The 15,932-nt window shown below is 45.3% G+C and overlaps 1 pseudogene; it reads right to left on the bottom strand.

Moving 5' to 3' along the window:
• Positions 1-13,405: 13,405 nt before the first annotated feature.
• Positions 13,406-15,416, bottom strand: LOC117975909 (cell cycle exit and neuronal differentiation protein 1-like; annotated as a pseudogene).
• Positions 15,417-15,932: the final 516 nt, after the last annotated feature.

Raw genomic sequence — 15,932 nt, 5'->3', positions numbered from 1 at the left:
GGAGACCAACACCAAGCCCTTGATATGGCACCATTCCCAGGCGATCAGCCAGCTACCTGGGGCAGGTTGATAACATTGAATGGTCCCCAGCATGGAAGGGGCAGAGGTTTGTCCTTACTGGAAAAACCACCATCCATGGACTTACAGAATGCCTTACCCACTGTTACGCTGTTCCACCCCGCACTGCTTCTCACCGAGGAACTCACTTCACAGCCAAAGAAGTGCAACAATGCTCATGCTGCATCCTGAAGCAGCTGGTGTGATAGAATGATGCGATGGCCTTTTGAAGGTCAATTACCAACTAGATGGCAATACCTTGCAGGGCTGGGACCAGGTGCTCCCTGCAACTTTGTATTCTGCTGGCCTATGGGTCTTAGTTCCAGAGGCAGAAATGCTTCAACCAGGAGGCACAACAGTGATCCCATTGAATTGAAAGTTAGGGCTGGGCATGGTGGCTCACGACTGTAATCCCAGCACTTTGGGAGGCCAAGGCGGGCGGATCACGAGGTCAGGAGATCGAGACCATCCTGGCTAACGTGGTGAAACCCTGTGTCTACTAAAAATACAAAAAATTAGCCGGGTGTGGTGGCAGGCGCCTGTCGTCCCAGCTACTCGGGAGGCTGAGTCAGGAGAATGGTGTGAACCTGGGAGGCGGAGCTTGCAGTGAGCAGAGATCACATCACTGCACTCCAGCCTGGGTGACAGAGTGAGACTCCGTCTCAAAAAAAAAAAAAGAAAGTTAGTATGCCATTTTGGGACCCTCAAGCCTCAAGAGTCAGCAGGCTGAGAGGGGAATAAAGGCGCTGGCTGGGGTGATTGGAATACTGAGGGAAATTGGACTGCACTCCACCATGGAGGGAAGGAACAGTGTGTCTGGGAGGCAGAAGATCCTCAGGCATGTCTTGGCACTGCCATGCTCTGTGATTAAAGTCACTGGAAACCACAATAATACAATTCAGGCAGGACCTCTAGTGGCCCAGACCCTTCAAGAATGAAGGTTTTGGGTCAGTCCACCAGTAAAGAACCATGGCCAGCTGCGGCGCTTGCTAAGGGCAAAGGGATATGGACTGGGTGGTGGAAGAAGGGGGTTATTAATACCAGTGACAACTACATGACTGGTGGGAGAAATAAGGACTGTCATTGTCAGAATGTCCTCCTCGTTTTGTAACTTATATGTTTGTGTGAATATATACATATATTAACCAAATATATTTGTTTTCTCTGTTATCTCCTTAGCATGTAGCATAAAATGTAACAACTTTGTATCAGTATTTAAACGCTGTTAATTTTACATCTTGGTTTTTATGTTACGGGACATCAGGAGAAAAGTGACTATCACTCAAGGACTTGACCAGCTCTTTTGGGGAAGGAATGAGTGTGTTTTTGGTTGTACGTACGATAGTTGTATCAGATTAGGCAGGACTGTGATCGGATTGTATTTATTGGAGATTAAATATAGTTGAAGATTTGTATGGATGCTACGTTGACAAAGGGTGGACTCGTGGGGTTAATTTCATGCATCAAATTGACTGGGCTAAGGGAAGCCCAGGTAGCTGGTAAGCATTCTTTGTCGATGTGAGGATGTCTCCAGAGGAGATTAGCATTTGAACTGGTGAAGATGATCTGCCCTCACCAATATGTGCCAGCATCATCACATCCACCCAAGGCCCGGGTAGAACAGAAGGGCGGAGTCAGGGCACATCCTCCATCTCCTCTTGAGCTGGGGCAGCCACCTTCTCCTGCCCCCGGACCTCAGTGATGCTCTTTCTCTGGCTTCAGACTCAGACAGAGTCACACCACTGGCCTTCCTGGTGTTCCAGCTCACAGGCAGCAGCTCTTGGGGCTTCAGACCTCTTGGCCTCTATAATCTTGTGGGTCAATTTCTGTAATAAATCTCTTCATGTATACACACACACGCAGCACACAGACACGCAGTCAAGTGTTGCTTCATAATGAGGATGCGTTCTGAGAAACGTGTGGTTAGGTGATTTCGTCCTCTGCAAGCATCACAGAGGTCACTCACAAACCGAGACGGTACAACCTGCCACATGCCCGGGCCGCAGGGTGCAGCCTATGGCTCCTAGGCTACTAACCTGTACAGAGTGTGACTTGTACTGAACACGGGAGGCAGCCGTGACACAATGGCAAGTAATGGCATATCTAAATATAGAGAAGGTACCGTAAAAACAGGGCATAGATGATTAAAAATGGCACACTGGCGCAGGGCTGTTCCCATGAATGGAGGTTGCAGGACTGAAAGAGGCTCTGGGTGAGTCATGAGTGAGTGTAGGTGACTGTGAAGGCTGAGGACATTAGTGTACACTACTGTAGACTTTATAAACACTGAATGTATTAACACTTTTTTCTATCTTTAATAATAAATTAATCTTATCTTACTGTACCTTTTTATTTTATACACTTTGTAATTTTTTAACGTTTTGACTCTTGTAATAACTTAAAACACAAACAAGTACAGCTGTACATAAATGTTTTTTAAATATCTTTATTCTATAAGCTTTTCCCTATTAATTTTTTAAACATTTTTACTTTTTAAACTTTTTTGTTAACAAGTAAGGCATGAACACACACATCAGCCTAGGATCAGGACCATCAAGATGTCACTAAGCCCTAGAGGCTTTCTGCTGCGTTATAATCTTATGGGATATAGACAGTGTGTGTGAGGTCAGTGCTTGCAATCACTGAGATGCAGGCGGGACTGTGTGTGTCCTGCTGGTTCTGTGTCTCTGGGGAACCCTAAGCCACCTTAAGCCACTGCCCACACGGGTTCTTATGGACAAAGGCTCCGGCACCCACGCACAGTCGGGGTGGGGGTAGTTCGTGCTGCGGTAACAAAGCATCTGAGCATCTAACCGGCAGAAACCCAGCGCGGTCTGTTGCCCTCTCCTGTGGGGGCTGGAGGGGCTGCTGCGCGGGTCTCCTGCTGGGGATGCCGCCCTGGCAGCCTGGGCTCGGGGTGGCCTTGGCGGGAGGGGCGTGGCCGTCCGCACCCCGCGCTCCGCAGCTCGCCCTTCTCCGTGTCGGTGGCGCAGGCGCCTGGAGGGCCTTGTTAGCCCCGCGCGACGGCTGCTGAGTCTCCGAGCTCCCGGGGCCTAGGCGTGCGCGGTGACCCCTCCAGGCCGTGCCACGGAGCCCCCTTGCCGCTGTCCTCGCTGCTTAGCCTGCAGGCCGAGGGCCCTGGACTCATTCGCCCTGGAAATGCGCCGAGGCCCCCCGGGTGCACCTGCCGTCTGGGCAGCCGGGAGGGCGCAGGGACCCAGGCCGCGGCTCCCACCTACGCTTGCTCACTGCTCCGGCCCCAGGCGCTGCGGGACCCCAGACCCCGCGAGGAGAGCACCGCCTCCCTCTGCGCAGCCACGACTTCTCTGCCTCGGCTCCTGAACACGCAGCCCGGCCTCGGCCTCGCTAACCCCAGTCCTGAGGGAGGGACAGCCCTCGCCCTCCCGCCCCGCCCCTCCCCCGCCCACCGCCCCGCCCACCCCCCATGTCCCCCGCCCACACCCCTACCATGTCCCCCGCCCACCCCCCCATGTCCCCCGCCCACTCCCCCCATGTCCCCCGCCCACCCCCCATGTCCCCCGCCCACCCCCCATGTCCCCCGCCCGCACCCCTGCATGTCCCCCGCCCACCCCCCCCATGTCCCCCGCCCACCCCCACCATGTCCCCCGCCCACCCCCCATGTCCCCCGCCCGCACCCCTGCATGTCCCCCGCCCACCCCCCCATGTCCCCCGCCCACACCCCCATGCCCCCCGCCCACCCCCCCATGTCCCCCGCCCACTCCCCCCATGTCCCCCGCCCACCCCCCCATGTCCCCCGTCCACCCCATGTCCCCCGCCCACACCCCTGCATGTCCCCCGCCCACCCCCCATGTCCCCCGCCCACCCCCCATGTCCCCCGCCCGCACCCCTGCATGTCCCCCGCCCACTCCCCCCATGTCCCCCGCCCACCCCCCATGTCCCCCGCCCGCACCCCTGCATGTCCCCCGCCCACCCCCCCCATGTCCCCCGCCCACCCCCACCATGTCCCCCGCCCACCCCCCATGTCCCCCGCCCGCACCCCTGCATGTCCCCCGCCCACTCCCCCCATGTCCCCCGCCCACCCCCCATGTCCCCCGCCCACCCCCCATGTCCCCCGCCCACCCCCCATGTCCCCCGCCCGCACCCCTGCATGTCCCCCGCCCACTCCCCCCATGTCCCCCGCCCACCCCCCATGTCCCCCGCCCACCCCCCATGTCCCCCGCCCGCACCCCTGCATGTCCCCCGCCCACTCCCCATGTCCCCCGCCCACCCCCCATGTCCCCCGCCCGCACCCCTGCATGTCCCCCGCCCACTCCCCCCATGTCCCCCGCCCACCCCCCATGTCCCCCGCCCACCCCCCATGTCCCCCGCCCGCACCCCTGCATGTCCCCCGCCCACTCCCCATGTCCCCCGCCCACCCCCCATGTCCCCCGCCCGCACCCCTGCATGTCCCCCGCCCACTCCCCCCATGTCCCCCGCCCACCCCCCATGTCCCCCGCCCACCCCCCATGTCCCCCGCCCACAGCCTCTTCTCTCTCCCGGCTGTTCCCGCAGCTCCCAGGGCTCCTCCGTAGGGGACAAGGCAGCCGCACAGCTTACCCCTCCCTGTCCCACCGCCTCACCGCCTTTCCAGCCACGCTCTGCTCCTCCCCTTCCCTCCGCAGCTCCCCGGGTCCTGGGGCTCCCCCGCGCCGCCGAGCCTCTTGTCCAAGGCCGCGCCGGCCTCCTGCTCCTCCCCACTGACTCCGCGCCAGGCCCTTCCTAGAAGCCTGGGGCTTCCCTGGCTTTCCCCCCACCCCACACTCTCTTGGGTTTCCCCGTCCCTCTCGCCACGGCTCCCTGTTCACTGGCGACAAGCTCTACGTGGGCCGCTCCCCAGGACCGCCGTGGGCCTCACTCCTCTCCGGTCCCTAAGACACTGCCTGGTCAGGCCGTCTCCCTTCTCTCCGCACCGCCCCTTCGTCTTGCACTCCAGACCACGTCCAGCTGACTATTCTAATTTCTTTTTGCTGTTAAGGCATTTGTTTAAATTATGGCAGGAGCACATGACCTCGGGCCTGGGGGGCTCCAAGCATGCCAGGGTATCTAGACACAAAGCAGGGCTGGCTGCATATCCAACCCCGCCCAACCGTCTGGACTGTTTTCTTTACATGGATCTGCACACGTGTGTACATACGAAATAAAATACACAGTTTTGTCTAGCGATGCTGCTTTTTCACAAATGGAATCATACATATTTCATGCGTTGTCTGCAACTTGCTTTTTACATTTAACACGATGTCCCGGGAGCTTTCTACATTGGCCCACTTAGTTCGACCTCATTTTCTTTGATGGCTGCAGAGGCTTCTGTCCTGTGGGCGATGCTGCTGTGTAAGGAGCTCTCCTCTGCCGGCGAAGAATTAAGGTGCTTCTCTTTTCTTCCCCTTCTGATTCTTTTTTATTTTCTATTACCAATCTGCAACTAGCATGGATATGGATGATTCTTCTGTGTTCAGGCAGGTGTCCCCATCTACAGCGGAGGCCTCAAACAGGCTTTCTCTGCTCCTTCATGGTGGACATTTCCATATTGTTTTCTGAGAAGGTTGTAAAAAGTATTCATCACCAGCCGCGCAGCCAATTACCTGTTTTTCTTACACTTTTATCATTGTTACAAAGTTTAATCCTTATCTCCCCCCACCCCAATTTTATGGGTGAAAAACAATTTCTCATTATTACTCTCATCAACATATTTGATTTCCAGTGAAATCAAGCATTCTTTATATTCGTGTTTGTAGATCTTTAGATGTCTTTCTTTAATCCACAGAATTTACCTGTGTTTGTGACTTGGAAATCTGCGTTGATTTTGTCCCCTGGCAGCCTGTTTTCCATCGTCCACCCTGCCCTTTCCGTGGGATGTGCCTGCTCCAGTGTACCTCACTGCACGGAGATACATCTGTTTCTTTCTGGGATCTCTAACTTGAACCTTGTCTGCAAGACCAATTTTCATTGTTCCCTCCCCTCCGCCCCCTCCCCCCGCCCCGCCCCCAGGAAACCATGTTTACTAAGCATGTTCTTTTCCGGGTGAATTTCAGTCAGTGTGTCAAATTCCATAAAAGATGCAACTGCAGTTTGACTGGGATTCCACGGCACATCTGGATCACTTTGGGAGACCGTTGACATCTTGACAATGTTAATTTTCTCATTCAAGAAGAACATGTCTCTCCATTTACTCAGAAAGTTTCTTTTGTGTCTGCCAATAAAGTTTTACTTTTCCTCACACAGGTTTTGGGTGCATTTTTGTTCCTTCCAACCACACTGTCTTTAATTTACACTCCTATTTTGGGAGTGTAAATTAGTTCAACCATTGTGGAAGACAGTGTGGCGATTCCTCAAGGATCTAGAACCAGAATACCATTTGACCCAGCAATGTCATTACTGGGTATATACCCAAAGGATTATAAATCATAGTACTATAAAACATGCACACGTATGTTTATTGCGGCACTGTTCACAATAGCAAAGACTTAGAACCAGGCGCGGTGGCTTACACCTGTAATCCCAGCACTTTGGGAGGCTGAGGCGGGCAGATCGAGACCATCTTGACTAACATGGTGAAATCCCATCTCTACTAAAAATACAAAAAATTAGCTGGGCGTGGTGGTGGGCACCTGTAGTCCCAGCTACTCAGGAGGCTGAGTCAGGAGAATGGCATGAACCCGGGAGGCGGAGGTTGCAGTGAGCCGAGATCACGCCACTACACTCCAGCCTGGGTGACAGAGTGAGACTCTGTCTAAAAAAAAAAAAAAAAAAAAAAAAAAGCATTCCTATTTCTTCACATCCTCTCCAGCATCTGCTGTTTCCTGACTTTTTAACGTATACTGAATCATAACAAACGACATTAGTAGATTTCAAACGTCGTGAGTCCTTGAATTCCGAGAGTAACCTTCCTCCAGGTTCCAGCTCCTCAAGGCTGGCTCCTGCTTCCCTAGCCGGTGTTCCCCCGCTGGAGATGGCCTGGCTCCTGTGGATGGATGGACAGGTGGACGGATGGCGGGCTCCAGCAGCTCCCTAGCCAGCTCTCAGCTCACTATGGAGGAGGGCTGGTGTCCGTATTTCCCACCCACAAGTTAATACTTTTCTATCACATGCTTGCATCCACCAACATTTTATGTGCCTTAAAGTTGACATAAATGGCAAAATAGTGTCAAGATTCTTGCAACTTGCTTTTTTCGCTCACATCAAGTTTTTGAAATTTATCAATATTGATGGACATCAATTCAGTGTGTTTCTGTTAACTGGAGTAAATGTTCCATCATGCCGATGAGGCACAGATTAATGATCCTTCCCCACTCAGGAACTTGCAAATGAATTCTGCTTTCCCACCACACCATGAGCAGCCTTGCTTGTGTCTGCTGGTGCCGTGGCCAGGCCACTGCAGAAAGAGCCCCTGGCTTGTGGGAATGTGTGTCGTCAGCTTTCCACGCCAGCTTTTAACAGTGCCTGGCACTTTATAAATGTTCAATAAGTATTAACCATTAGCGTTATCATTACCATTATTATTAAGTATTGCTGTGTTGCTGTCCAAAGTGGTTATACCAATTTACACCCCTTCCAGCAACAGACGGAGTTTCCATTTCCACAGATTCATGGCAACACTCAGTAGTATCAGACTTATTAATTTTTTACACTCTAATGGGTGAAAAATGGCATCTAGTTGTTTTAATTTGTGTTTCTCAGTGTTAGCAGTGAAGTTCAGCCTCTTTTCACATATTTATTGCCCATCGTTTTCTCCTGATATTTATTGTTTCTTATCATTTGCTCACTTTCCCATTGGGTCGCTTGCCTTTTTCTTATTGATTTTCAGAGTTATTTATGGATCTGGGTAGTGATACTTTATTGGTTATGTGGATTGCAAATATATCCTCTCAGACTGAGTCTTGTAAATTTTTTTGCTTTATTGATGGTGCCTTTTTCTGAACAGAATTTTACATTTTAATGTGTCTGATACCTCAAACTTTCCCTTATGTTTTGTGATATTCGTATAAACTCATGTTATCTTTTACAGCTTTGCATTCTCACGTTTAGGTGTTGGCCTATCTGTGATTCATTTTTTCTTGATGAATTTGTTTTCTGTTGCTCCAGCACCACGTGCCAAGTAGTGAACCCCTTCCCCATTGAGGGGTGATGCCCCCCATCCTATATCAAGTTCACATATAGTCATGGGTCTTTTTCTAGCTGTAGCCTCAGTTTCATTGTTTTGTTTACCCATCCCTGAACCATGTCATACTCTCTTAAGACTTGCAGCTCTATAAAATAAGCTGTGATATCTGTCATCTCTCTCACCTTTATATTTAGGTATGTCTTGGCTATTTCTGGCTCATTGCTCTTGTATATTAATTTTGTAAATCAGCATGAGAAACTAATTTTGGAAAAAGATTTTGGAAATACATTTAATCTTTAGATCAATGTAATGATAGTTTTCATCATGACAGAGTCTCCCCATTTATGAATATGGTATATTTCTCCATTCACTTCAGTCCTCTTTCATGCCTTCCAACAAAGTTTACCCATTTCCTCCTAACAGAAAGGTCTTGCACAGCATTACATGTATCTCTGGAAACCTTGCGGGTTTTTTCACTGTTAATGGAATCTTATATCACTTCTCTAACTTTTGCTAGTAATTTTTATGCTGAATTTATATCCTGCAATTCATTGAACTCTCTAGTTAATTCTAATAGCTGTCTAGATTATCTTGAATTTCCTCTTCAGAAATGTTCTGCACATAGTAATAGCTTAGTTTTTTTCCTTCCTAGACCCTATAACGATTTTTTTTCTTCTCACAATGTGCTTCCAGACTCTGTAGCCCAATGAGGCATAAAAATGGAGCTGATTTTAGAGCAGTGCTGAATTTTACAATTAAAGGTAATACTTTCTATAGGGTTTAATCATCTTTATCAGGATAAGGAAATTCTTTTGTATTCTTAGGTTAAGAGGTTGTTGTTCCCCTTAAATCATAAGTTAGTGTTTATCTTCTATAAGGTTTTAGTTCAGAGGTATTTTTTACCTGCATTAGTAGTTATCAGTATTATTATTTTACACACTCAGTGCTCCTTTAGATTTGCCTGTATTATCTTGCATTTTCTTTGCTTATCCAAGCTTCATGTATCTTATTCCATCTTCTCAGGTTCAATTTACTTTTGGTCAAAGTATACCTCTTAGTGTGGTGTTGTGTGCAGGTCTTCAGTGGGACAATCTCTCAGGATGTTTTGGTTCTAAAAGTCTTCATTTCATCCATTCTGTCAGTTCTCTTTTCACTCTGTTGATTGTTTCCTTTGGTGTGCTGAAGCTTTTTAGTTTTATATAATCCCATTTGTTTATGTTTGCTTTTGTTGCCTGTGCTTTGAGGTCTTATTCGTAAAATATTTCCCGAGACCAATGTTGTAAAGCATTTTCCCTGTGTTTTCTTCTAGTAGTTTTTATAGTTTCAGGTTTTACATTCAAGTCTTTGATCCATTTTGAGTTAACTTTTGCATAGGGTGAGAGATATTTGCCAACTATTCATCCAACAAGTGATTCATATCTAGAATATACGAAGAATTCAAACATCTCAACAGCAAAAGAAGAAAAAAAAACAATTAAAGTGGGCAAATGATTTGAACAGATAGTTCTCAAAAGGACATGCAAATGGCAAACAAATATATGGAAAAAGTTCAATATCACTAATCATCAGATAAACGCAAATGAAAACCACAGTGAGGTATCATCTCACCCCAGTTGGAATGGCTACTGTCAAAATACAAAAAATAACAACTGGTGTAGAGCTGGAGAAAAGGAAATTCTTACACACTATAGGTGGGTACAGTCACGATAGAGAACAGTATAGAGTTTCCTCAAAAAAACAAAAATAGAACTAGCATATGACCTAGCAGTCCCACTGCTGGATAAATAGCCAAAGGAAAGAAAATCAGTACATCCAAGAGTTGTCCGCACTCCCTGTTTGTTGCAGCACTATTCACAATAGCCAAGCTATGGAGTCAACCCAAGTGTCCATCAACAGATGAATGGCTAAAGAAAATGTGATTTCACACACACACACACACACACACACAGAGAGAGAGAGAGAGAGAGAGAGAGAAATACTATTCAGCAGTAAAAAATGAAGTCTTGTCCTCCATGGCAACATGGATGAGCCTAGAGGACATGGTGTTAAATGAAATGAGCCAGGAACAGAAAGTTAAACATGTTCTCACTCATACGTAGAAGCTAAAAAGTTGATCTCATAAACAGTAATATTTTTTACCTACATTAGTAGTTGTCAGTATTATTATTTTACACACTCAGTGCTCTTTTAGATTTGCCTGTATTATCTTGCATTTTCTTTGCTCATCCAAGCTTCATGTATCTTATTCCATCCTCCTAGGTTCAATTATTACAGACTGGAAGGGGAAGGGAGATATAGGGAGATTTGTTAAAGGACACAAAATTGACAGGAGGAATAAGTTCTAATATTTTATATACTGTGGGATGACTATAGTCAGCAATATATATTTTCAAATAGCTAAAAGAGAGGGTGTTGAATGTTCCCAACACAAAAAACGATCAGTATTTTAGATGATAGATACACTAATTACCCTGATCTGATGACTATACATTGTATGTATAGAAACATCACTACATACCCCATAAATACATACAGTATTATGTGTGAATTTTTAAAAATAAGTAATTTTTAAATGCAGTCATTTTATACTATCTCTTAAACACTGTTCAGCAGGATATAGATTCCATATTGATGATTATTTTCATTAGCACTTAGAATATATTGTTCCATTGTGTGTGGTCATGATTGTTGCAATCGTAAGTTTGCTCTCAGTCTAATCCAAGTGTCTTTATAGTTATACGTTTTTAAAAAGTGTTTTTAGTGGTTATCTTTTTCTTTGATAATTTACAATTTAATTTTAATATTTCTTTTTAAAACAGTGTTATGAGGGATGATTGACATACAATAAACCGCACATATTGAAAGTGCAAAATTTGATGCATTTGATGTATGTTTATGCTTGTGAAACCATCACTACAGTTAAGATAATAAACATATCCATCACCCCAGTCTCTCCTTGTGCCCTTTGTAATCCTTCCCTGCAATTCTCCACCCTCAGCCTGTCCCCAGGCAACCACTGACATACTTTCAGTTATCATAGGTTAGTTTGCATTTTCTATAATTTTATATACCTGGAAGCATAGTGTATGTCCTCATACTTTTGTGGGGTCTGTCTTCTTTCCTTCAGCAAAATTATTTTAAGATTCATCCATGTTTTTGGCAGTATCAACAACCCATTTCTTTCTATGGCTGAAGAGTCTTCAATTTTATGAATACACGCAATTTGTTAATGCATTCACGAGTTGATGAACATTTGGATTGGTTCCAGCTTTTGGTTATTACAAATAAAGCTGTTATAAACATTTGCATACAAACCTTTATATAGACATATGCTTTTATTTCTCTAGGAGTAGAATGGCTGGATCATATGGCAGGTGTATTTAGCTGTTTAGTAAACTGCCAAACTGTTTTCCAAAGTGGTTGTGCCATTTTTACCTTCCCACCAGCAGTGTAGGAGGTTTCTAATTTCTCTACATCCTTGCCATCACTTGGTTTGCCAGTCTGTTTAATTTTACACATTCTGGCAGGTGTGTAGTGGTGTCACCTTGTGGTTTCAATTTGCATCTCTTTATTGAATAATGATATGAAGCATCTTTTCATGATCTTACTTGCCATCAATATTTCCGTTGGTGAAGTGTCTTTTCAAATCTTTTGTTACCCTTTTTATTGGATGTTTGAATTTTATTATTGAGGTTTGAGAGTTTTATACATTCTGCATAGAAGTCCTTTACAGATATGTGATTTAAAAATACATTCTCTTGATCTATGTCTTTTCATTCTCTTAGCAGTGTATTTTGAAGAGTGGAAGTTTTTAATTTTGATGAAATGCACATTATCAATTTGTTCTTTTGTGAATTATGCTTTTGATGTTGTATCCGAAGTCACAAAGATTTCTGCTCTCTTTTAAAAATTTTATAGTTTAAGGTCTATGATTCATTTGAATTAAAGTTTGTATATGCTGTGAGGTATGAATCAAAGTTCACTTTTTTGGGGATTCAGCATCATTTGTTGAAAAGACTATACTTTCTCCATCGAATTGTCTTTGTACTTTTGTCAAAAATCCATTGGCCATATATATGTGAGCCTATTTCTGGAAACTCTATGTGTTTCATTGATCTATTTGTCTATACTGTTTTAATATAGCTTTATATTTAGCCTTCAAATCAGATAAATAAGTCCTCCAACTTTGCTCTTCTTTTGCAAAGTTATTTTCTAGGTCCTTCATTTCTTTTCCATATAAAATGTGAAGTTCAATAATTGATTTTCATTTTAAAAATCCTTCTGGAATTTTGATTGAGATTCCATTGATCTATAACTCAACTTGGGAGAATTGATAGCTTAACAACTTCAAGTCTTCCTATCCATGAACATGGTACATGTTCCATTTAGTTAGGTCTTCTTTAATTTCTCTCAGCAATGTTTTGTAGTTTAAAATGTACAAGTCTTACACATGTTTTATTGGTTTATGGCTAACAATTTTATATTTGTTAATGGTATTGGAAATGATAACATTTTTAAAATTTCAATTTCTGATTGTTATATGTAAAAATACTATTAGTTTATGTATATTAATCTAGAACTCTGCCACTTTGCTAACTCACTTACTAGTTCTAGTGGCTTTTATTTCATGGATTCCATGGGCTGATCTACACAGATGATAAGGAAAGTGTTACTCTTTCCAATCTAGATGATTTATTTATTTTCCTTGCCTTATTTCATGAGATAGAACCTCCAGTACAATGTTTAATAAAAGTGGTGAGAGTAGATATCTTTACCTTGTTCTCAATTTTAGGAAGATATAGATTTTTGTTGTTGTTGTTGTTGTTTGTGTAGATGGCCTTTATTCTATGAGGACTTTTCATTTTTATCCGTGGTTTTCTGAGGGTTTTTAATCACTTTAATCACTTAATAAAACTCAATGTTGGGTTTTATTAAGTGCTTTTTCTATTGAGATGATCATGTGCATTTTTCTTTTCAGTCCACTAATATGATAAAGTTCATTTATTGATTTTTGAATGTTAAATCAACTTTGTCTTCCTGAGGTAAACTACACTTTGTCATGATTTAGATAAACTAGATTTGCTAAAATTTTGGTAAGAATATTTTCATCATTGTTCATGAGGGATATTGGTCTCTGTTGCCGTTTCTTATATCTGTTTGATTTAGTAGGAAAGTAACATTCTCTTCATCGAATAAAAAAAGTACCTCTTCATTTTCTATTGTCTGGAAGGATTTGTGTAGAATTGTTATTTTTTCCTCAAATATTGTTAGACTTCACCATGAATACCACCTGGGCCTATAGTTTGCTTTGTCATTGGGATTTTAATTAAAAACTTGATTTAGTTAATAGATACTCATGTTATCTATTTCTTCTTGAGTGAACTTTGATAATTTATGGCTTCTAAGGAATTAGCTTATTTCATCTAAGTTATCAAATTTATTAGAAAAAAGTGGCTCACAATAGTCCATTGTTTCCTTATAATGACTGCAGAATATTTGGTGACACCCACCCTTTCATTCCTGATATTGGTAATTTGTGCCTTTTTACCTTTTTCTTTATCAACTGACTAGAAGTTTAACAATTTAATTGATTGTTTAAAATGATTAGCTTTTACTTTCTTGGATTTTTCTTATAATTTTTACTTTTCTCTTTCATTGATTTCCATTCTTTTTATTATTTTCTTTTTCAGCTTACATGGTGTCTAATCTGCTCTTCTCTTTTCAGTTTCTTAAGTGAAAATGTAAGTCACTGATTTGAGACCTTTCTTTTTTGTTATAACATAGGTCCTTAGTGCTTAAATTTGCCTCCAAGCATACATTAGCTGCATCTCCCTGATTTTGATATGTTGTGTTTTCATTTTCAGCTCAAAGAACTTTCCAATTTCTCTTTTGATTTCTTATTTGAGAGATATGGTTTGGCTCTGTGTCCCCACCCAAATCTCGCCTTGAATTGCAGTTTCCATAGTCTCCAGGTGTCAAGGGTGGGACCAGGTGGAGGTAATTTAATTATGGGGGTGGTTCCCCCCATGGTGTTCTTTTGATAATAAGTGAGTCTCATGCAATCTGACTTTTTTTGGTGTGTTTTATTTTTTCAACAATTAATGTCCGCCCTTTAATCTCCGCAAGAGGGCTGGGCCCAGGCAGAACCCATCCCAGCACCCCCACCTACACTCAGAGACCAGCCCTGGGGGCCCAGGATCACCCAGCCGTTGGAGGGCCACACACAGGGTCCATTCCTTTCTTGCAGTCCCCCAGCTAGACCCTCTCCCCCAGTCCGGTGCTGTGGGCCCCGGAGCCTAGGTTCCTTCTGCCCTGGAGGTTGGGGAAGTCCTGGATCAGCAAGGGTGAGCTCGAGCGTCTTCTCCATTGTGTGCGTGTGTTGGGGGCATATGTAGATGTGTAATGAATGTGCGTGTGTACACGTAGATAAGGGTGAATTCTGCATGCGCTGGCTTCCTGAGATCTGCACAGGAAGTGGCTCTGTGACCCCCGCCTGGTCCGCAGGTATTATTTTTTCTGGGCCAGGAAGGCCCCACCGAGAATCAGGGCTATGGCTGCCACAGCCACATCTCCAGCCACCAGCAGGGGGTTCAAGTTCTCGCAGGAACAGGGACCTCGACCCCTAGGCCCCCGCTGGCAGCCTCGTCCTCCTCTGCCCCATCCCCAGGACCCTTGGGCTCCGGGGTTGCATCAGGACTGCTGGGCACCACGGGGGCTGTGGGGCTCGGCTTCAGGTTGCCGTGGTTGTTGAGAAGGACGGGGTTTGCCTTGGCCGGGGTCTTCTTGGCAGGCGCCATGGTGGGGGCTGCCAGTGGCTGCTGCTTCTCTGCCGGGGCTTCCTTCTTCCAGGGCTCAGTCAAGGGGGATTTCCCATCGGCTGCCGGGGGTACCTTGGCCTCGGTGGTGGCCTGGGGCACCTTGGTGTCGGGCTTGGGGCTGCTGGCCGATTTCCCTCTGGACTCCGTGGTGGGCAGGGTGTATGGGACAGGCAGGTGGCTGCAGCAGAGGGGCTCAGGACAGCTCGTCGCCCCTGGGCATTCTATGGACACGTCCTCCGGCCTCGCCTGGGTTGCGCGCTCCTCCGCGGGATGGCAGTGGCTGCAGACGCAGAGTAGAGCTCGGAAGTTTCCGCAATCTGATGGTTTTACAAGGATCTGGCATTTCTCCTGCTGACACTCATTCTCTCTCCTGCCGCCCTGTGAAGAGGTGCCTTCCACCATGACTGTAAGTTTCCTGAGGCCTCCCCAACCGTACAAAACTGTGAGTCAATTAAACCTCTTTATAAATTACCCAGTCACGGGTATTTCTTCATAGCAGCGTGAGAAAGGACTAACACATCAAGTCATGGGTTATTTAGAGGTGTGTGCTGTTCAGTTGCCAAATATTTTGAATTTCTAGATATCTTTCTGTTGTTGATTTCTAATTTAATTCCATTTTGGCTGAGAATTTGATTTGAATCTAGTCCATTTATTGAGACTTGTTTTATGGCCTAGAACATGGTCAATCTTGGTAAATGTTCTGTGTGTCCTTGAAAAGATTGTGTATTCTGCTGTTATTGGGTGGAGGACTCTATAAATGTCTGTTAGGTCAAGGTGATTGATGGTGTTGTTCAAGCCTCCTTTTTTTTTTGCCCATTTTCTATCTACATTTTTCTAATAATTACTGAGAATAGGGAGTTGACACCTCTAATTCTCAATTTATTTATTTCTACTTGCAGGGTGATCAGTTTTTGCTCCATGTATTTTGAATATATGTT

This window comes from Pan paniscus, chromosome 15, assembly GCF_029289425.2.
Source record: "Pan paniscus chromosome 15, NHGRI_mPanPan1-v2.0_pri, whole genome shotgun sequence".
Taxonomy (NCBI): domain Eukaryota; kingdom Metazoa; phylum Chordata; class Mammalia; order Primates; family Hominidae; genus Pan; species Pan paniscus.
The sequence above is the reverse complement of the archived record's forward strand: the minus strand, read 5'-3'. Positions and strand labels throughout refer to the sequence as shown.